This window comes from Poecilia latipinna, unplaced genomic scaffold (genome assembly GCF_001443285.1).
Source record: "Poecilia latipinna isolate Pla-1442-1.1 unplaced genomic scaffold, P_latipinna-1.0 Scaffold809, whole genome shotgun sequence".
In the NCBI taxonomy this organism is placed as follows: Eukaryota; Metazoa; Chordata; class Actinopteri; order Cyprinodontiformes; family Poeciliidae; genus Poecilia; species Poecilia latipinna.
This window is the reverse complement of record NW_015113425.1, coordinates 355,419-379,219: the sequence shown is the minus strand read 5'-3', so window position 1 is coordinate 379,219 and position 23,801 is coordinate 355,419. Positions and strand designations below refer to the sequence as shown.

General features: G+C 39.7%; 1 long non-coding RNA gene across 1 annotated transcript; it reads right to left on the bottom strand.

The window, feature by feature from the left end:
- Nucleotides 1-8,935: 8,935 nt before the first annotated feature.
- On the bottom strand, nucleotides 8,936-23,302 carry LOC106956343 (uncharacterized). Its single transcript, XR_001426754.1, has 3 exons — nucleotides 23,239-23,302; nucleotides 11,602-11,728; nucleotides 8,936-9,106 (listed from the first exon to the last, which is right to left on the bottom strand). It is a non-coding gene; the product is annotated as an uncharacterized LOC106956343 (long non-coding RNA).
- Between the last annotated feature and the right edge of the window lie 499 nt (nucleotides 23,303-23,801).

Here is a 23,801-nt window from a genome sequence, read left to right as displayed (position 1 = left end):
AGCACAGCTGGAAACGTAGACTGGACTCCGCCAAAAACTCCCTTTAAAATATGGTGTTAGTAATGAAAAATGTTGAAAAATCAGTAAACAAGCCATTGCAAATTCAGCTTTCCTTTAATTTCTTTAGCAGTCTTCCTGTAATACAGAGCAGCTGGAGAGCAGCAGTAAGCGGGATTACAGGTGGGGGGGGGAAGAGGGCCAGCCGAAAAAAGGGGAGGGAGTCAGAAGCATGAATTGGCTTTGTGTGTAGTTAACATTAACATCTGCAAATTTAGGAGATAGGAAAATGAGCAAATGCACACAAAGACATCATCTTCAGCAGTTGTTTTCCCTTTAACTCCTTTTACATTTTCTCCTGTTACAACCCATCTCTTGAATTTATCACTGCAGTTTTACATGACAGAACATCAGCAAGAAGAGGAAAGAAAAGTATTTACACAATTAAAGTCATTTATAACTTTAAATCCAAAAATGGTGACATCAATTTGCATTTAGCCCCTTTACTCAGGTACCTTTGAGTAAAACCCAGTGCAATCAGAAATTTCCAATTTTACAAAGTAGAGTCTACCTGTGTGAAATCTAATCTCAGCGTTGGAAGATCTCAGAAGTTTTTTTATTATTATTTATTTATTTATTTATTTTTTGGAGAACATTAGTTAATAACATTTTTAAAAGTGAAATAATGTGACAAAGTCGAGAGCTACAACAGAACGGTAAATATCAAAGTATATTCACCAGTTAAATGGTCTGGCTGACGTGTTTGGGTAAATCCATTTGAGATTCTTTGGAAAGACTTGAAAATTGATTTTCACAGACACAGTTCTTTTAATCTGAACTTGAGATATTTAACAGAGAAGAACTGGTATAAATCAGAGTCTGTAGTCAACCAGCCTGGTGGAGAAATACACCAAATAAACTGCAGCTATAACAGCAGCATGAGGCTGTTCTGGAAGGCCTTCAGAAAATATTTTTTATCTGCTTTCACTTTGAATTATGTTGCAGTTTGTGTTGATTTATCACAGAAAATCCCCTCAAAAACATTTGATTTTATGTTTATAACACAATAATATAAGAAAAAAAAGTTAAACATATACAGTTATAATACTTGCTGGGGGGGGGGTGAAAGAGTTCACTTAAGTGTAATGTAGAGCTTCTTTTGGTCTTAAGCGTCTTAAAAATTTAAATTATGCTCATGTTTACACAGTCTGCATTTGCATACAATACCTGACTTGTGTTGCATAACAAAGTTATACAAATTATAGCCTAGTTTTAAATCCCTTTACTTGCAAGTATATCTTTTTTTTTCTTTTTTTCTTTTTACTTTTGCTTAGGCAAAATGTTGTTAGAATAGGACAGAAGTAGCAATCGCAGAGGTTTAAAACAAGAAAAGCTACAAAGGCAACCTTAGCATATGGTTTCACCCGAAGCTCCCAATCGTTCACTGACTGTTGTGCTAAATCAAATAAGTCTGTTGGACGTCCTCCAGTGAGCTTTCATCGGAACAGCCAAATTATCCAGTCACTGTCAGAGAAGGGCCAAGAATATTTTCTGGGAAAACCTCTGGAAGTGTGCGCTTGCTTCCACGTGAGGGTTTACCAGAACGGCATACCACTGAGTCCATTCGTGTAGCATCATCACAAGAGGCGGCAGAGGGTGGCAGGTACTTGAGTGGCGGGTTAAAGAGGCAAAAACGAAGGAGGAGATACAGCAAGGCAGACGCTCGGCAGCGTGTCACCAGGCAGACCGGTGTCTCCTTTCTTATCTGACAGGCACACTGCAGAACAGCAAAATCCTCTGCATAAGCCCCTCAAGCTTTCCCCTGGGACAGAAGGGTAGAGCTGAAGAGAGTTCCTGAAACAATTCCAGCATGCGTGTGTGTGTGTGTGTGTGTGTGTGTGTGTGTGTGTGTGTGTGTGTGTGTGTGTGTGTGTGTGTGTGTGTGTGTTTGTGTGTTTGCTGTGTCTGCTTGAGCGTGTGACGAGTTGTCTGGAATCTCGTTATTTTGCTATTGCCTTGCGTTAAGCCCACTGATTCCCCCTCACCTTCAACACCACATGACTGCTCAAGGTGATGAGACGGGGCAGGCCCAGTTTCCCTAATGCGCGGGCCAGAGTGTGACAAGACCCAGAGTGTAATTAATGGTCAGCCTGGCAATGAATAGATTGTTCTCCACTAGTGACAAATTCACCCACACGAGGAAAAGAAAGGAAGAAAGTGAAATGGGTCGGTTAGGAAAGAGGAGGAAAAGTAGAAGGCACTTTCATCACTAACACACGTGGTGGAGTTATTTTTGTAAAGGCTATACTGTCTAGCATCTGAAGCATAATAAGCACATTGTTACACCAATAGAAGTCTTTAAAGTTGATCATTGTAAGATGTGCTTGCAGACTTAAAAATAATGTGACTGTATAGCTCTATTCTGATGAGACAGAGGTGTAACACTGAATGTTTGCTGAAGGAACTCACATTGAAGGATCTTTGAAGGAACACTGTGCCACCTGAAACTGCAGCACGGAGGTTTCTTCCAGAGATGTTGGCATTAAAATTAACATTAAAAAAATTATTTTCTTTAGAATCATTTCTATGATGCCAATATAATAATTGATTTGGTCCAAATTGAAACACATCTAATCACTATAAGAAGAAGGAAATCACAAACTTCTCTATATCTACGTAGAAAATTCTGTTTCATTAACCAACATGGTTTTGCCTTAATATCTGAAAAAAAAAAAACATCCTTACTGTTTCACCAGGAGAAAATGCACACATAACATCATAACATGAGCAGCTTATATAGGGAATGAATAAACCCTGCTGACGAGACAGTAAGCCCAGTTTTATAGGAAGTTTGTTATACACTGTGAATTTGCATTGCTAACTACATTATACATCACCTTGTTGTGGCAACATGGTCATAAAAAAACAATCCACTGCATAATAAATTTCTCAAAGCCAGATATGGTGACGACCTTTCCTCCCAAATCCAGACGTCTGGAGTGCCTCTCTCTTAGCCGAGACGTTTTACAGCTAGGAAGAGCAGCCCTATTATGGAAATAAACCTCGCAGCCAAAAGCAACACTTATCTGGCTTTGACATCTCTATAGACAACGATTTGTATGGAGTGATTAGCAACACCCTTTGAAGTATTGTTTTGGTAACACGGGGGAAAAAAACTTGTTTTAATAAAACATCCTGCTCATCCCAAATCTCCCTACATGGAGTAAAATGTCCCTCCTAAACTGTAAAGTTGGTTTAGAGAGTTTAAACCTATTGCTGAACTTTTACACTTGAGTTCAAATCCTACTTGCTCTCAGGTAAAAATCTGCCTTTGTTGATGTGGAGAACACTATTCAGTCTTCATCACGTTCTCCTGTCTTTTTGTAATCTAAAAAACTTGTACTACTTCTTTTGTCCGCACTGGTCAGATCTTGGATCTCAAACCCAGGATATCCGTTTGTACCTGCGCATAAAAGTAGAAATTACTAGCTCAGTAATGGAAAACCTAAAGCTTATTTTTGGTCTTATTTGTTTACTATGTTAAAAAACAAAGAACAATCACAACAATGCGATAATGTTTGATTCAGTCTTGTGTTGTACCTCAGGGATCTGATCTGGGGCCAACTCTCTTTTGGCTGTACATATTCCCTCCTGGCCAAGTTATTAGTCAGCACAATGATATTTCTCAACTTGTTTATGCTGATGACATCCAGATAAGTTGCTCGTTCAAAGGTTGTACATTTTTAAAAGGATCTTGTTTAGATATTAAGATACCAAGCAGTGGTTAAACCACAACTTTCTTCTGTAAAGCAAGGAGAAAACTGAATCTCTGATAACAGCTCCAGATAATAGAATCCCATCAGAAAACACATCAGCTTTTTGGTTGTCCTTTTTGGTAGTTCAATATCATTTGAACATCACTCCAAATAGTTGGTACAACCTTAGAAACAGCTCAAAACTCAGACTGCTGAGGTAATTATCCACGTTTTTATCTTTTCGTGTTCAGGTTATTGTAACAGTCTTAACCTGTTTAAATAAATCAGCTTTTGATCGTCTTCAGCCCATGAAAAATGCTGCAGCAAGACTTTTAACAGGCACCAACAGAAGACGGCATATTGCTCTAGGCGTGGTTTCTCTTCATTTGTTGCCTGTAAATTTAAGATTTAATTTTAAGATTTAGGTCTTAACTTTTAGGGTCCTACTTTGTCAAGGCCCCTGCGGAAACCCCCATTCTTCTTCCCATGCACTAACATGAAGGGGTCAGACTCTGTTGATAAACCCAAACTCTCGGTGGAACTCAGTCCCGCTTTTCTTGCATCGTTCTGACTCCACCAACCCTTAAAAAGCTGCTGAAGACATTTTTTTTTTTTGTACAGGAAAGCTTTTAACTAATTAACTTGATGTTTTATTGTGTGCAATGTTTTATCTGTGTGTCATTGTGCTTTAGCTTGTTTTATCTGCAAAGCACTTTGTGGTTTCTATCTGTGAAAATTGCTATGCAAATTGAATGTACTCAAGTAACACAAACACAATGTGTGCATGTGTTCCTTCTTGTCTGAGAAGCTCCACCCACATAAAAAGGTTACACTTGAACATCAGTCACGAAACATCCTACCATTTTATCTACTTGTTGCAACAAAGTGATGGATTGGGAAACTGCCTTTGCTGACCCAGGGCTCAACTCTATTGTTGCCCAACCATCCATCCATCCAGTGGACTAGGCCATCCTCATGTATCAGATAACAACTTCAAGGCATGAGTCGTTTATTTTCACAACGCCTGCGGAAGGGTAATCAAAAAATTTGCAACTGGACGGCTTCTTTGAAAATACTGCTTGCTTCAGTGTCACAGGATATGACAAGAAAAACATTTTGCATAGAGGAAATCACAAGGTAGTCAGGTTGGAACATAGTTTATGCGAACAATAAGCTCCAGCATCCCGGAAAAGAGCAGAAAATATTCCTCTTCAAGCAGTCGGTTGTGCTCGATTTTCTTTAGTGTCTAAACGCATATGGACACCATTAAGGATTTTTATGGGGGACAAGTGAATAAATTTAAACCATGCTTAATTATCCTTCCACATCACAGTTGTGCAGTACTTTGTGTTGGTCAATAGCAACAAAATACGCTGAAGTTTGTGGTTGAAATGTAACAAAATGTGAAAAAAGTTTAAGTGCTACTTCGCAAACCATGTCCTCTCTAAAAAAAAATGCACTAATTATGCTGTTCATTAGCTAAGGCATCTAAGCATTTTCCTTTAAATCAAAAGGCTAGTAAAAGAAAACCAAAAACTGAATATTAAAAAAAGAAGCTAATAAAACTTTGATGCTAACAGCCTTTTGCTTTTTATTTGAATGAGGGGATAACCTCCTCTGCAGTCTGTCCCCTCTGGCTATAGGCGAAAAAGTCAATATTTCAAGAGAGCAGAGACATTCTAACATTTCAAACAAAGGAAAAGTGACATTGCAGGCAAACAAGCAAACAGACAACCAAGATAGAGCTATAGACGAGCAATATCTCATTAGAAACTACGACACATGTATACATCTTCTAAACTTTTCTGTGCTTGTTGTGCACAACATGCTAGCTGGTTTCTGCTGACTTGGTGGACAATTTTCCACCTGAGCAAAGGGTTAAAGCAGGTCAATGTGCTTTTCTGCAGAGCCAGAGTTGAACTAGGGGTTAATGGGTTTTAGGGTGTGACAGCGGATCAGTCTAGAGGTACTTTAACCGTAAAGTCAGCTCGGTGGTCGATTCATCACCAGGCAATCAGCAGACCCACCTTGAACCCGGAGGATTGTTGGGTTAAATAAATGTCCACTGTGCAGCTCTGCAGCGTAACAGGATTGCGCAGCATGTGACCATGTGGTACATGAGATAAAAGTTATGTCCACTGCATGTCTCGTTCGATATACCAAAGCTGTTTGTCCTGAGCGAGACCTTAACCCAGCCACCTAAGTGTGGCTAAGTGTGTTTGCTATACTCACTTTAGGTGTAGATATAGGGTAATACCCGGACCTATGAGTTTGTGTCGTTTACTCAAAACAAACATTTCACAATAAGCAGTTAAGGCATTATTTTCTTGTAGGTAAGCATCTCAAAAAGACAAAGTTTACTAAGATAAATTTACCTGATTAAAATGGCCTAACTGCAGCAGACCCATTAGTATGTTGGGTTAGAAAAAAAACAGAGCAGATGTTTCGAAGGGCACAGGACGCAATTATTTATCTGTACTTATCATCTTGGCTTGTAACAAGCTTCTGCCAGGAGGTTTAAAAAGGACGAGATTTAGCCACGTCTGACATTTTTGGTGTCCCCATTAGATTCTCAGCCAATAATGAGGAGCATTTCCTTATAAACTAGTGCTGTTCCTACTTAACCACTTGCTAATTTTTCCCACTAATTGATGGATACCATGGTGAGGAGAACTTACTGATATAAAATGAGTAGCAGGCTGGAAAGGAAAGGGGATTTGCTGTATGGAGAAATGGTCTTAAGAGTTCAGAAATTTCTCATATACTCGGATTTTTCACACAATTATTTCAGGTTTACAGAAAATAGTCAGGAAAAGAAAGAGGGGAAAAGAACAGTGAGCAGCAGTTGTGGGGACATTTTGATGTCAGGGAAAATTAGACAGATTGTTTCAAGATGATAGTAAGACAACAGCAGCTTAAACAACAACTTGTCAGAATCAAAGTATTTGGAATACCAAATATGCAGGCCAAATCTTGAAACAATAGGCTACAACATTTGGTGCCTCTCATGTCAGCTAGTAACAGAAAACCGAAGCTACAATCCCCACAATCTCACTGAAGTTAGAAAATAACAGTTTGGAAAACTGCTGGCTCGTCTAACGAGTCTCGATTTCAGCTACGACATTCAGAATGGATCCGTCCAGAGACTTAGACTGTGTTGGGGGGTATTTTTTGGGTGCCTTACAGCCCCTTTGTACCAATGCTGCACTGTTTAAATCTGGCTCATCTAACCTGAGTATCACTGCTTTTAAGACCACAGTGTACCTGTTGTCCGATAGTTACTTCCAGCAAGATATCGCATGTTGTCACAAAACTCAAATCATCAAAAACTAATGTCTTGAAAATAATTTCATGGTACTCCAATGGCTCCCTTTGGAATGTGATTGATTGGAGATTTGTCAATATGGATTAAAAATGTCTAATGAATGTTTCTGACTCCTTCTTGAATTTATGAGCCAGAGAATGAAAGCAGTTCTGAAGGCAAACCTGGCTCCAAACTGGGCCCTGCAAGGTGTACCTCATAAAGGAGTGCATAGGTTTTTTTTTTTTGGTTTTGTTTTTATCAAAAAGACACTATGTGTAGAAATCTGAGAAATCATGTAAATAACATGCAGTGAACTGGAGCACCTGAAAAGTAAAACCAAAATGAAAATAAATGCCCCACTATTGATCTGGGGAGCGTTTTTTTCAAATTGAAATGTTTGTGGAATAAATCCTGTGGCGTCTTGTCTGTTTCCTCCACAGACGTGTCAAACCAGTCGCACTGCCATGTCATTGTGGAAATATTTTTCAAAAGGGAAATCAGCAAATGACAGCATAATAGCATTTTGGAAAAAACTTGAGGATGTTTTGCGGTTGTTCTTTTTGGAAGGCTTATTTTTTTTCTTCTGTGGATTAAAAGCATTGTAAATAGTAGCACCCAAAAAGTACGCCACTTAAGTAACTTTGACAGTTTCTTTTTAGACCCACACAAGGGTTAATGTTTAGGCACCAAGGTATGGTAATAGAGGAGTTAGTGTGCAAAATGCATTTGGGCTGGTGAGGTGGGGGACTGCTGTATGACTGACAAAGCATGCACGTGTAAGCCAAAAACCCACTCCCTCGCACACAAAACGAGAGGATGCTTAGTGACAAGAAATAACAAAAAGCACGGCATCGCACAAAAGGCAGAACAGACAGAAAGTCTTTATATAGGTACGTGAATAGCGAAAGAAAAGATGGTGAAGATGAAAAGAGGAGGCAGGGGTGGGACGGCAGAGGAGCGCAGTGTGGCATGGGATAAGACACTGCTGTTTGTAAGACTGGAGAAAATGCAGTAGTAATGAGACTGGGGGGAAAAACCCAGAATGCATTAGGATGAGGGTAAGAATAAGGAAAAGAGAGGTGAAACACAGTCCTAGCAGGTGTAAAAAAAAAATCAACAACGAAGAAATTTTTCAGATTAAACAGTCAACACTGCAAAAACGTGCAATTGTTCAACCATGCCAAGATCAGAAACTTACATAAAAGTCCTGTAAGACCACATTATATAACTTTAGCATCGTATGTAACAAAAACAACTGAAAACTGCTTGCAAAAGTAATAAAAGCTGCCTCTGAATCCTTCACTTCCACTGGTGGATGTAAATAACACATCCCAGGCACACGTTCCCCTGCAAGCATGGAAACTATTTTCCGTCCCTAGTTTATCCTCAGGTATTTCCCTTACTTATGAAATCAACATGAACAAACACAAACACAAGGAATCTTCCAAAGGAGAGTTTGTCCCTTCAAAGATAAATCCTCTTGCACTTTTCCAGGATAAGTGTTTCACATTTCAGTGACCCTGATGTGTAAAGTGTAATCCGTTACAGCCGACACCTGAACAGGGTATTCCCAGCATCAACACACTGTGGCTTTAATTCAGAGCTATAAATGGTTTGTTTAAAAATAGAGAGAGCATCTCTATAAATATCTCTGTCTGAGCTAAAATAATCCTAAAAGCAAAAGGATGCGGGAGCTTCACGGATTATGCAATTAAATCCCGTTCTCACCTTCATCAGTGGCTTCCCTCTGCCTGCGTCCCGTTTCAGTCCTCAGCCCCTCTGAACCACTTCCCCCTGAGCAGGTGCCGTCATGGTCAGATAGTCCACAGAAAAGAGCTGTTATTTACTTTCTTTTTCTGAGCTTTTTTCTTTCCCCGTTTCACTCCGTCTCTGAGCCTTGTACAGATTTGTATCACAGCCGTGTTTCTGCGTGAGTGTTTGCGTGCTCACAACTACCAAAAGGTCCTGGAATCCCCGGGTCCTGCGCTACAGAGCGAGCACGGCTGAGCTCGTCCTCCGTCTCTCCTGCTGCACTCCTTTCCCTCCCATCCTGACAGAGAGGAGGGGAAGACACTCAGGGGGTGGGACAGAAGACAGAAGCTGCTTTTAGAAAAACTCTTTCACTATCTGCTCTTCCTCCTCTCTATGCTCCTTTTTTCCCCCCTGTGTGTCTCTTTTGCCTCAACTTTTACGCTCTGTCTTTTGGCTTGCCCTCTGTGACCGATACTCTTTCACTGCTTAGCAAGGCGTGAAAGCAAAGCCCTGTGTCTTGCACACACACAAACACGCACACACACCCGTCTCTTTCCTTCACTGCCACTCCCTCTACCACAGTCCAGAGGTGAAGTATCTTCGTCACACAGTCACAACACACTCTTGCTCCATAAAATTGTATATATCACCAAGACTGGCCCTGGTTAAATGAAGGTCAAATAAACAAGATCATCTTGTCTATCTCCCAGGATTAGGAATAGCACACTTTGACCCTGTTGAATGTCACACGTCTCAAACTGATTTCATTGTTCTTAAGTTAACTTAAATGTCAATCTTGCCCAAAGATTGTATTTTTAGCTTAATTTTGCTGTATGTGAGAAATTTTGATTTTTATTTTTTGCTGGATTTGATTATCTGAAGGAACAGACATAACAATATTGTCATGATCCGTGTTTCTGTGTATTTATTTTAAGGTTTTTCTGTGTTCAGTTTCTGTCCTGTGAGTCTCTGTTGTTTCTGCGTCTTCCCTGTTCATTGATCCCAGCTGTGTCTCGTTCCTGTGATTACCCTCCCAGTGCATTTAGTCCCACCTGTTGTCTGTGTTCCTTGTCAGATCCTCGTCGTTCGTTGTACGTCTTCCGCCAAGCTCTCCAGTCGCACTGTTTAAAGTCCTGCTTAGCCTTAGCTCCCGAATTCAGTCACCTAGTTGTCAGTTGCTACCTGTTATTAGCTGTGTGCTATTGTTGCCTGACTGGACTGTTTTTGAGCAACATTCATCATTAAATTCATCATCTTCATCTGGGCCTCCTGCGTTCATTCTCACCACCACCACCACGCTCCTTGACAAATACAACCCCAAACAGAGCAGTCAGTTATTTTTCCAGCAACTTGTCTCTGGATTAAATTGAAAAAGGAACATAGATTTACGGTAATTAATTACGTACTGCGAGAAAAAAAAAGATGTCCTGATTTTGACATTTCAGAAGGTAAATTCAACAATCTTACATGAAACATGAACCTTTTGAAGTAAAAAAATGCAACTCCAGAATTTTTATCCTATCACTTTATGAGACACTGGCACACAATATTAGTCTGGAGAGTTGTTTCATTTAAAATGAAATCAATAAATACCGTTATTGAAAAATAAGTTGTAAATACTCCATCAAATAAGTATCTCCAGAAAATATAAACAAAATAAATATACAAAATATGTTTTAATGTGAAGCTTACTTTGTCGATCACAGTTTAATTTGTTTCAACATTTATTCATTTATTTCAGGACTTATTTATGCATTTAGTTTATTTTATAGTGGTGACTTATTTTGTAAAGCTTCATGGACTACTACTTTATGTTCTTATATTCAAATGAAGGAGGGGAGTTTTTCTCTGCAGGGCGGCTCTGGTCAGAGTGCAGTGACCTGAGAGAAAGCGAACTTCGGCACATCAACAAGAGGGCGTACCGTGTGAGTTATTAGCACTTTAAGTGACGTGCCGGGACAATGAAACGCGCAGAATGTCTTTGGAGTGCGGGAGCTGGTCTCCTTTTAATCAAAAGCTCTTCACAACCTGCTCAAATAAACACAACCCAGTGCAGGCAATGCCTACCTCAAAAAAGCCACGCATTTCAAAATAAGAGCACAACCACAGCTCAACTCCCCGCTTACAACGGAAAGCAAGTTGTGCCGAAACAGGGGAACCAAATTCTGCTTGGGATATCTACCAGTAAAATAGAATCGGATGTTAAATCATGTCGTAATAATCCTCAGCATATCATCTCAGGCTTCTCCAACATCCTCCATATTGCCTGCTATGAAATTTGTCATCCTGACCTGTGTTGGTTCATGATACGATGCGAGTTGGTCCGAACAGCGCTCAGGGGGAGGAACACTTGGTTTGACTGTTCATTAAGGTTTGAGACTCGTTTGTGTGAAGCAGATGTGAACTCCCTCCCCCAAGCACTGCCCTCTGACCACAGAGAAAACTCTGTCCCCTCATTTGAATAAATGCATAAATATATCCTACTTAAGCCAAACAGCTCTACATATATTGCAGACTAACCAAACCTAAGCCCTAAATTTCTCTAACTTTTTGGCATGCCATGCCTTTTGCTTTCTTTTACCCGAGTCTTGTCCATTTGAATTAATTTGAAATATTTTGCAATACACCATGTTTTCTTGCCTTGACGTTGACATTCATCATGTTTCTCATCCCAGTCAACCTTGTTTTACATCTACACACTGTTTAAGAACCATGAGTTCCTAACCAAAAGTATCTTTAAAGTCTCAGACTCGACACAGTTCAGCAAACTTCTGGGATGGAGTGAAGTCAGACCTTGTTTGTGCTCCGACTCCGTGGGACGCTTAGGAGGAACTCATCAGGGTGCCGAGTCCTCCTCCACGGAGGAACCAGTTGGACGCTGTGGTTATGAACGCCTCAGCCAGTCTTTTCCCTTCAGTTTCTGTGACAAGGGGGCAGCAAAACAATCATCTCTTAGAAGTCGGCCTCAGTGATTCCCACTTATCAGAATCTCTTTAAAAGTTTCTGTCCAACTGGACATTTGCCGTTGCTACAGTCTTCAACAACAAGCTTACTGGAAACTTCACCAGGGCTGGGCATATATTTACAAGATTCATTGTAGTGTAAAAATTGAAAGAGAAGAGACAAACTTGTATTTTTTTTTTGTTAGGTTTTTAGTTGAAGCTGTTTGCTTTGGAGTTGTGCTTCACAAATTGTCACTATTTCCTGTTACGAGATCTTACTACAGGCTGCACAGTGGGGCAGCTGTTGGCGCCGTTTCCTCACAGCAAGAGAGATTTGGGTTCAAAATCCTGCTAGTTTTTATACGCTGGCTTTCTACCACATTACAGAAGTTAATCATTAAACCAAATATGTTGACTGGCGTTAGAACTTTTTACTGGAGTCAAAAAAAAAAAAAATCTTTGTTTTCAAAGAAAACCTGCCTCCACGGCTTGCTCACATGTTATCTTGTAATCTTGCTGTAATCCAAAATCATACTTTGTCACTTCCCAAAGATGCTCCCACTCCAGCGAGCCCTACCCGAAAACGGTTTCGAGCACAACTACGCAGCACTGAGCAGTGATTCATGGAGATGTGTAGCCCACGCTTCCACTCTCCCTTTCATGTTTTAAGAGTCTGGCACTCCTTTTCCTGCCGGCTGGTTTTTACTTGACCTGATGATATCTTGTTGCTCCCTCTTGTTTCCCCATCGATTCAAATTTCCCGTTACAGTCATACTGTTGCTCCTCTATTCTTGCATGATTTTTCCCCATATTTTTATATTTCAAGCTATTGTCAACTGGATTTCGATGCTCTAATCAGCAAAGCAGCCGCAGTAAATATTTTTTGTCCTCAGTGTTGATTTTCATGATCAATGTGCTGAATAACAAGACTGTGGTAATGTTAGTGTGCCTACAATCAAAAATGGGAGGAAATAAGGTGACAAAAACATTTTGATGCCGTAAGTTATTTTACATTCCAAACCTCATTTCTCAGTGTAATATCTTTATATTATATATATATATATATATATATATATATATATATATAACTTCTCTTTGAAAAAAAAATCCCTCGCTATCTTTTTATAGTCAGCAGATTTCGGCAGCAATTAGATTATTTTAAATGTCGACAGTTTTTTGACAGACTTTCTTATGTACTTCTCAGACAGGCACTATGATGACTTGCTGTACAGGAAACCCTGCTATAATGACACAAAAGAACATTCAAACCTGGACCTGAAGGGACAAATTCACGTCTGACATGAACAAAATGAGAAGTGATGGTGGGAGGTGGAATGTGATGAGCACACAATCACACAAATGTGGGATCTTGCAATGTGGACAATCTCATCGTCACTTGGCGCTTCACACCCATGCAGATACACAATCAAAGGTCAGGCCATTATGTGCACATAAACAACTTCTTCTTAATCTAAACGCTAATGTAGTTCACACTTATTAATGCACAATGCACACACACACAGGCACACAGTGTGCCGCCTGTCTGGCGTCAAACTGGCACCGTTCAGACGGCCATCTCTAGAGACTGAGGAGGGAGCCAATCACAACTGCCTGTCAGCAGCTTTTATTGTCACCCACGCAAACACACGCAGACACACACACACACACACAGTGAAGTCATGCACTGGTGTTTATACCAGAGCATGTGTGTAGTCAAATGTAAATGTTTCTCTTGTCAAACAAAACAAAACTAATTAGAAAATCTAAAAGGGAACCTAAATTAGATCAGTTTGTCATTTTAAAGTTAGATGAAAGTGACAAGTATTAGAAACAGTTTTGTTGTAGCACGTGTATGAATTATTGTGTATTTTCTGCTGCATTCTGATTTATTCAGCTGTAAAGTATTAATATGGAGTTCATTTCTATAGCAAAGTTCCCTGCAAGGGCTTGTTTTGACTTAACCAAGTATAGATGTTATAGTTATACTGAATACATATACAAACATGTGATGTTTTATTAATCACAAAATCAGTTTAGTGTTTTTCTTTTTCCGTAATTCACTCGGTGATTTATATTTCATAAATTCAATTTTATTTCGCACAGCTTATTACAAAAAAAATGTATTACCCTGGCTAAACATGATATAAAGTAAAGATTTCAATGAATTAAATTAGAAAACAAATGAGTTTTGAAAAACATTCACTCAGCAGTATGCTTGTTTGACATCAGTTTTCAGCAGAAAGGACCTTTCTGCCTTGTTTTCACGGAGCGGTACGGCACGGGTCGATGCAGTTCGGCACGCTAGTTTATGGTTCGGTGTATTCAGAAGTGTTTCCATCCCCTGTTGGACTCTCACTGGGTGGACGGGGTTAAATGTAAACACCTAATGCACGTCATACTTGTGCAATCACAGGCACTAGCATGATGACACACACAGTACGTCTCGTACTTGTTGAAAACGGGGATGTTTTTCCATCCTCCAGTCAATGGACCGTGTTGCGTGACACCCGTAGTTCCGCTGTGACCGAACTGTACCATTGTCCCATGGACATACAAGTGAAGGGAGCCGGGAATGGTGCGATGAGGGTCGGTTGTATGGCTGCTTTTATAATGTAAACAGACAAAATGTCACATTGAAACACGCTAAGCCATGTCATGCTGCTCTATCCAAGAGGAGAGGGGCTTAGTGAAGCAGTAGTTAGAGCATTGTTTTATAAAAAGCTTAGACATTGTAAAATGTACACCTTAAGTTAAATCAGAACCTTATGAATAAAAATAAAGATGGTTCCTCGACATTCTTTCAAACATTTGAACATCACTGCAGTGATATCTAGTCAAATCTTTTACATTTTGTTTCTCCCTCCACTCTTGTGTTTCCCTTTGTGCTTCACTAGAAGGTTTATTTTGTGATGCCTGTTGCAGGACGACTGTATAGATGCCAGCGCCCTATTGACAGCTTGGAGAATGAATAAATGAATACAAAGGTATTTATTGAGACGAAACAACTGGGTTTTCTGCAGTGGTGGAGAAAACGCATTATGGTGTCATGAAATCTCTTCCCAGAAAATCCCGAAGGAGAATCTTTGGTCATGAGTTGGCGACCTTAAGCTTAAGTACACTTTGGTCATTTCTTGGGTATTAATTTCAGTTGAAAAGTTATTTTCACGACCTTGAACAGATCGTTTTTTCTTGTGCCTCAAATGAAACAAGGAAGACTGGGGCACAAGTCCAACTTCCTCCACAGAGACATAAAATACTCAGTGCCAGCGACTGAAGGCAGTTCCTGCCACAAAGAGTGAAACAATCAACTATTGGGTTTAGTTGATAATCACTTTCCGGCATAGAATAATTTAAGTTTGGATAGCTGCGTGTAAAACTTAATAGTTTGACTGTGTGAAATATTCATGTTTAATCAAAACATGCAAACAGAATAAACTTATACAGTGGAGAGGAGTCCAGGTATAACTGGGAGAAATAGTTAAAACTGTGCCATTGTTGCTGTGGCTTTAAGCCGACAAAACAAAACGACGTGTGAAAAAGGTACGTCATATTTTCTCATCCTCTCGGTTTACTTGTTTACAAAGTTACAACAATCTATGAACAGATGGGGTTTTAAATGTCTAGTCTTTGGAGAACATTTCTAAAGTCACAGTTTTTCACTTCATCTAGCGAGTGTACAAGAGGCGCAAAAGCAGAAAGAAAAAATTTCCTTCTTAAAATGTCTGTGTTAGTGTGGCGAGAAGTCATTTCTCATTCTTTTCATTTGTTCATACAAACTATCTTTATTTACACTGCCTGTACTTACTGTTTTTATTAGCCAGTCAACACTTTCATTGTCCGCGTTCCTGAAAGGGTTTTCTCACAAACTGATAGCAGACACCTGACGTAAAAGACGATAAGCCTCAGAAAACGGCCTCTGATGTCACACTCCGGACATGAGCATGTGAAAACCGTCACGCCGCGGTGAAAACATCAACACCTACACAACCGAGCCACCGAATGTTTTCCACTGTAACAAAAGTATCCACCCCCAAGCCCATGTGCACACTAAAGCACCCATTCGCTCACTTTCTTTCTTTTTCTTTCTTTCTTTTTACCCCCCTCTGATAGCTCACGAGGGCTTGAATCATTTGTTTCTGTCAGTGCCTTTTGAATTTTTGTGGCTGATCATTTATTTATCAGTTATCGATTGGCTTCTTCCAACCGGCACATCCTGCCATACATATTAACCATCTCTCCCCCCCCTCCACTAAAACTGGGAGAAATGAAATGTGCAAAACAAAGACAATTCTCTCCTTCTTGTTTTGTCTTTCTTTCTTATCTCACTCAAATACATTTGACCTTGTTGTCTCTTTCCCCCCCATCACAGCTAACCTTTGCTCTCTGTGGTGTTCCTTTCATATTCCTGCACCCTTATCTAAAATTACCTCCTTCCCTTTAAACCCACCTATCCATCAGTCCCAATTTTCTCTTCTTACCCTTCTCTGCACCTTACCCCTCAATTCTTCTTCCTTTAATCATTTTTGCTTTATATTCTGACTTCATCTGCCCCCTTCATGCTTCCCTTCTCTGGTATATCCTTCCCCCTCTGCTTCACTACCTCCCGAATCCCCCTTGGTCACCATTTCTCTCTTAGTTGCACTTATTCCGTTTTCTCCATCTATCCGTATTTAACTCAGAAACGCCATCATTTAGGTCTTCCTCTCTGCAAAGCCCACACAAACAAATCTATGCATCTGCATTTTCCCCGTCCAGCAGTCCCCCTCTAACACAGCGCTCCCTCCCGCTACCCTGACGTGTCTATGCTCTGTTTGTTCAAGGCCTTTTCTAACAAGGCCGGTCTCCTCCCAGATCTCACTAGGCTACTGTCAATACTGAGGTCTGGATGCACACACACATGCAACAGAGCACACAGAGACCTATGTGCAAGCACAGACACAAACACACAGACTAATTAACATGCATTCAAAAAGTACGCATGGCTCTCTATAAAGGTCCCCACCTCTTCTTTCCTTTGCCCTGTTCTTTTTATTTCCCAGTTTAGCCTTTAACACATAAACACACACACAGAGTAAAGAGCCAAGTTGACCAGGTGTCCAGCACGAAACTTTTTTCCAGCCTGTCGTGACTGATGTAGACTGGCATCTACATCAGAAGCAAACAAAGAGGTTTTTCAAGGAGCACCTTCTCCATTCACTGTGGCTTCAGATTTTCTTTGTATTTTGTGTGTTCATTTACGGCCAAAACGTTTTTTAAAGTCGTATCTATGCACTGCCATTTCTTGGTTTCTGGCTTTTTTGTTAGCAAACCCATTTTTTATTCTGATACTTTCACAGCTGACTGCCGGTTTATTTCTCTGTGTAGTTAATATTTTATGTGCATCATGTAGATAGAAATACAACTGCTCTAATGCTGCATGCAATTTAACATAGTTGTAAAATATTCCTTCATTTCCATCAGTTGTGGGACTGATCCACTCTTGGGCCTGAGAAGAGAAACATAAAGGCCCAGAATGTGAGACGTTTAGATGCCTGCTTAAACAATATTGACTCAGAGAGATTTACTGTTTGTAGATATTATTTACTGGACAACTTTATGGTAGGATATGAACATAGGAAATCACTTTAATTTGTTGGATCTCAAAGCAAGTTTGTGCCGTCCCCCCAGTGACTACAAAATTATGCCTTATTGGTATAAAACATGTCGGAGGGATCAAATGACAAGCCAATCCACAACTTTAGAGGGAGTCCAAGTCTTCACAGGCACACACTGAACAAGTTTAGCCTGTTTGTATTTCCTAGCAGTAACGATTTTTAGTGATGTTGTTCAGATGAGCCATTTTAACGAAAGCGTTTCTTTCCGTAAATCTGATCATGTTAAAGGAATCTGTGACATTTTGCTGCAGGCATTTATGTTGTGTAACTTTACAAAGCAGAACAACATTTTCTAGCCCTTGTGTTTCACTCAATATCATCAATAGTTACAGCAGATGTTACTGCAGGCTTTTGACTTAGTCCTACCTGTTGGATTTGACTGAGTAATTTTTAAGAACTTGATTTTGTAGATCTCCTAAAATAATCTGGTGAGAAAATATTGACAGGTTAATTAAAAGCTGCAGTAACCTATGTAACTTTTATTTAAAAGAAAAATGTTTTTTTACATAATTATTAAAGCTGTCATTATATTGAGACAATCTGACATGGGTCAGAATCTGAGAAAAAAAAAATCAAGCTTCTCCACCTCCTCATAATGCCTCTATTGCCATCTGCAAAAGCAACCAATCAGAACTATGAGGAGGGTCTTAGCGCTGTCAATCATGCCTGTGTACAAGCTGCTAAATGTGCTAGAGGTAGAGAAACAACTTAGAAATTCAGGGAAACACTGTCTGCTGTCATCAGTGGCCATGGTAACTAGCCTTAGCGTTCATGGCAGATTCTGCTATCGGAAAGAAGCTGCAGCGTAACAGAGAGCAAGGGAAGGGAGTGAGCAGCGCATAAACAGCGTCACTGACAACGTTAAGACCCTGGCTCTGATTGATTGCTTCTAACTCAGCTATGTATTTATGTAGTTAGCACTGGGAGGAGGAATAGGAGCTCGATTTCAATCTGCCTCATATTAAACTGACAATGGCCATTTTAATAGCTATGTAAAAAAAACATTTTTTATTTTTATTTATTTTTTGCAAATTCCATATTGCAGCTCAACTGTTCCCTCTCAGGTTTTAGGTATTTATTGTGTAAGCATAAAATGATTCCTCTTCTTTCTGTCCAGTCTGCTCCCATAGCAGCTCTACCATTCATATAAATATTTCACATCCAAAAGTTAAAAAGGCATGTAACTTCACACTTCACAGACCCCGGTGAATCCATCACTCCTTGCCTCTGACACAAACAAACACACACTGAATACAGAAGCGTATGTATCTGTAGTTAAATTACAACACGATCAAAGCCCACTTACTTTACAAAGAGCAGAACTCATCTAATAAAAGCACCAAAAATGAGGTTTACCATCACACACACACGCACGCACACGCACACACACACACACACACACACACAGAGAGAGAGAGAGTTCAGGCTCCAGACTGGCCAGGGAGAGGTGAAGGCAGAAACACACACCTTCTTAATGATTTATGTTATAAGGATGAAAAGAGAAGAGCTGATAAATTCTGCTCCCAAAAACATTCCTACAGCTTCTCACTTGACCAAAACCAGATACTGCAGAGGGTCTCATGTATATTGATGTTAAAGTCTGAAGCAGCCTGTGCTCCAACATCATTCTGCAATTTGACAGAACCAAGAACCAGGAATGCTTGAGAACAGCATTTTCTGGTCTGGATGTGTAAAATGTAATGATCTGTAAGATGCATAAGGAGTGTTAGGATGTTCTTAAATTGATCTGCTGTACAAACTATTTATTTTAATACAAGAAACTTAGGATTATCTGAACAGTCTGAGACACCTGAGATCTTTTTAACCCGCCTACACTGGTGTATCTGCATTTTGTATTATTTACTAACATTGCTTTCTAACCAACAGTCTATGCATTTCACACTCCAGCACACACGCAATTTTAACACCAGCTAAGCTAGGCTTGCCACATTTTTTTTGTATGTTTTACCACAAGAGTGCTGCAGGCCTTGCAGGCCATATTGCACCTGTGCACCACTGTTGTAGTATTTATACAGCTCCTATTTCATTTTCTGTGATTTCTACGATGATAAATGTAAGGAGTTGTGACAGATGATATTCCTCTGTCCTAAACTATAGATACTATATTTTTTATAAAGAAAGTTATAAAACAAATTATTAAAAAGAAAAGTGATGAGGTTATCTATTTTAAAACAATTATATACATAAAATATGTCTCATTGTCAAATCACACATTTTTAATTCGAATAATTAATAATTTTCTGCCAAGTGTCACAGCAACTATGCAAAAGATGCATGCTTCAGGACAAAACATCCACCGGTGTGTCAAAAATCACTTCATGTTTTCCTGCCAATAAATGACTCACAAAGATTCATGCCTTTGTTTATAGTTATTATTATTATTCCAGATATATATTCCTTCAAGGACTTTTAAGGTATTTGTCTTTAATCAGGGAACCATATTTTTTTTTCTTTTTCTGGCAAGCAAGGAACAATTCTTCCATCCCCTCTGCCTTTCCATGGTGTTTAAAAAGAACATAAAATGTCCTTGATTGTGCCTGAATGTGTGTGTGTGGCTACACACACCAAACAGGTGCATTTGAGCTGCCTAATAACAGTAAAGCAGCCTTCTGTTGGAGTCTTTGTAGGCAGACAGAATGAAGCAGAAGTCAGTGGTGTGTTAGATCCATCAAAGCCTGTCAACAGTGGACCTAAAATCATTTTACTGCTCTAGAGAGCACACAGCTGCGTTGATCTGAATACCACCTGATTGTGTGTGTTTGTGTGCATTCGTGTGGACTGGTTAGATTCTTGTTTTTCTTCAAGTATGAGTCTTTATGACATTAATGTTGTGTATGTAAATGTGCGAATGTGTTTCTATGAATGTGTGTGGGTGCCCATACTTTTTTTTTTTTTTTTTTTTTTTCTGGCTGTGACTGCTTGGCTGGGAAACGTTTGACTTTTTGACATCTGAGCCCACAGCAATTTGTCAATGATTCACAAAAAAGACAAAGAAAGTGAAAGAGCAACAGGGAAAAGAGCAACAGGGAAAGAAGCTGGGACAAATTAAAATGGAAGGAACAAAAAGGAGACCAGACGAAAAGAACAACGCGTTCCTTGTGTTGCTCTATGAATCCCAAAGTTCTGGGCAACCCTCCCAAGTCTGGGGGTTGACGACTCGGAACCAGAACCAAGAACCAGAACCTGGGCTAAATAGACTGTGAACTCTGAAGGAGATCAAAAATTGCAACAAAGGTTCAAACGGAGACGCTTAATTCGTGCGTTTTTAATATTTTTGATACAAATAACAGGATTTTGATCTTTTATCCTGGCCATGAAAGATCAATCCGTTAAATATTTTCCATTTTTGCTGCAATGACAAACATGCATGTTTTCACCAAGTGCAAAGAAAAAGCTACAGTGAAAAGAGTAAAAAAAAGTACTAACAAATACAAGAAGTATTATAATTACAAAAAACATAAAAGTCTCTTTACAAACATGGAAATGTGTCAGAATCACGTGTGCCATCGCGTGGCACCAATATACTTATTCCGCTTGTCTCTCTTTCAAAGACTTGTCCTTTCAGAGAGGACTTGAGACTAGAATGGCTCTAAAGTAAACACTTGGCTGATCATCCTTCACCCCCTCTGTAGTTCACTGCACAGGGCCCCTTTAATGAGATAAACCTCCTGTCCAGGAAGTGGAATTACCAGCTACTGTATCTAAACTTCACTCATCCCTTTGTGCTCTGGTCCTCCTCTCTCCTCTTTGTCGTTTTGTTGGATTTTTTTTCCTAATCTTGACCTTTGGCTCCTTCTCTCCCACATGTTAGCTCCCTTATTGGAATGTTTTCTTCCACAAAAAAGCTTTAGTTCTTACAGGAAGCTCACTTAAAAGAACACAACCCATAATGAGATGCAAAAACATTGACGTGAATCAACACGGTTTTTGAAGCAGCTGGAAGTGAGTCGGGTTTGATGGATGGGCGAGATTTGATTTAGCCGCAACAAGACTGCTGCTTTTGTTTGTGCATGTGAGAAAATGGAGGAATTTTAATGTAGAGGCTTGAAACATCTGCCAGTGTTAACCATGTGGTCTTTACCAAGAAAAGGCACGCAGTAGGGATAAATGACAAGAAGTGTATTTTATTAAAATTAGAACAATAAGCTCTCTTTTTGAAGTATTGAACACAGTTTCTTATTTTAATCAGATAAACATTTAGCTATATTTATTTCCTTATCACCTTCTCACTTATTCTAGACGTAAAGTCAGAAGTTTACATACCATGATTATATGCTTTAATATCATATGTTCTCTTTATCTGGACGAACAAATGAACAGAAAATAGAATAAGAGTTTAGGAGTCGTAATTTTACTGTCATACTCACAGGCTGACACGTCGGGCTATAAGAGGGAACCTAAATGATTCAGAGTTTTCACGTGCTTCCTATTCTGAAGCTAAACACAAAGGTAGATCTGCTTTAGAAGTTGGTTCACACATCAAACAGCCTCTGTGAACTTTAAGCACTTCACACAGTTTAAATGAGGCATTATGCATGCGTCAAATTGAAAACTTGCCCATATCTTTGTGTTGACAGCCAGCGCAAACAGCTATTCATTCTCCTAACCCAGGTGGTTTTCATAACACCAAAAACTAAGGAAAAAGTGGTAGTAATTTTGGCGCAAACGATTAAAAAACACCAGTTTGCACTGAAGTTATTCCAAAAAAATGGGACTTGTAGTGAAATCTGCCTTTTTTGTGCACTTTATTTTCTATTCAAACAAATTGTCTAAAACTTTTTAAAATCATTTTGTAATTTTTTTAAGTTTAGAATATCAACAAATGCTTCACGCTGATTGAATATCGAAAGCTATAAGCCATGGGACGTCCCTCAGACCGTTGTGCTGAGGATCTGGGGTAAAGGACGACAATGGGGACATAAAAAGGGCATCAAACTTTCAGTTTATTATGACAGGATATGTTTTAAATAAGTGTCGACAGGTTGTCTATTGCTAAAATTCCCATGATTGTGGAGCAAAATTTAAACTTGCGTGGGATTGAAAACTTTCCTGAAATTGGAAAGCGTTTCAGTTGAGACTTTTCATGAGAAAAAAATGTCTCCTTATCTTTTGCTTTGCAGGACGCAGATATGTTGAAGTAAATAATGGGTTTTCAAGGTGAATTAACATATAATTTTTAGCACCACACCAATTCAAAGAAGTGAAATCTGTGTGTTCCCAGCGTTCTGTAAGGAAGTGATGCTGTCTGCATCTATATCATTACTTCCTTTATGAGGCCTTTCTTGACCTTTACTCAAACCAAGAGCCTAAGTGTGTGTGCGTATGTGTGTGTGGGTGTGTGTGTGTGTGTGTGTTTGCATCTGTCCCACACACACAGAAACTCACAGAGTTGTTATGACATGATAAGCCCAGACCAAAGCCTAACAGACCAAACACACTCGCCCTCCACCGTGGGAACCAAGTGTGTGTTCTGTGTCTAAAACGGTCTGTTTGTCTTTATCTTCTACGCTACGGTCAAAGTGTCTGGTTTTCTCATCCGTTTTGTTTTTCTTTGTCCAACATATTTTTAAAAAATGAAACGCAGCGAAGGTGAACGCAAACTCGAAGGTGAATGTGTGTGAGTCACGCGGGCGTTCCCGTTTGTGGCTGTATGTGATTTGCGGTGCGACTCAAGGGCACTCCAACACTGATAAGTGGCTTGACACAACAGCCTCTACATCAGGAAACCTTGAGAGCAAGCCTGCCAAAGTGTCTCACACACAAACACAAAAACACACACGCATACACACACACGGAAAGAAACCGATACTTACGGGTAGAAAACAGGCCGCCATTGGGAATGGAAGACAAATGAACACCACTTTAGACCGCTGGAAGGGACACAAACAGATAACATGTATCCACACATAGTGGGAGTTGTCAAACATTTCATCACACTTATAGTCTCCATTACCAAGAAAAATGAAGGCCTTCTTGAGCGTGTAAATAATACAAAGTGCCAATGAGCTCTCTAATGACAAAAACCTTTTTTAAACCATCAGGTACAAAACGCAGAGGGTAAGCTGATGATCAGTTCAAAACATACATAGCTGGATCTTATTAATCGGTTCACTTGATTCTCATAAAATGGTGAATCTTACCAACCCTAGTAAACATAAAGAAAATCTTACAGCTGCCTCTCTTTCTACATTCATCTAATTGACTCTTCTGTCCCCATTTTTACTCCCTTCCCTCCCTCCCTTCTCCGTCCTGTCCTTGGCTTTAATGTGTTCCTCTGTTCCATCTTTTCTCTTGCCACTTTCTGCTTCAGTCTCTCTCCCTTATGTCCTTGCCTCGCCTCCTTTGTTCTGTTCTGTCCACTCCGATTATGATCCGT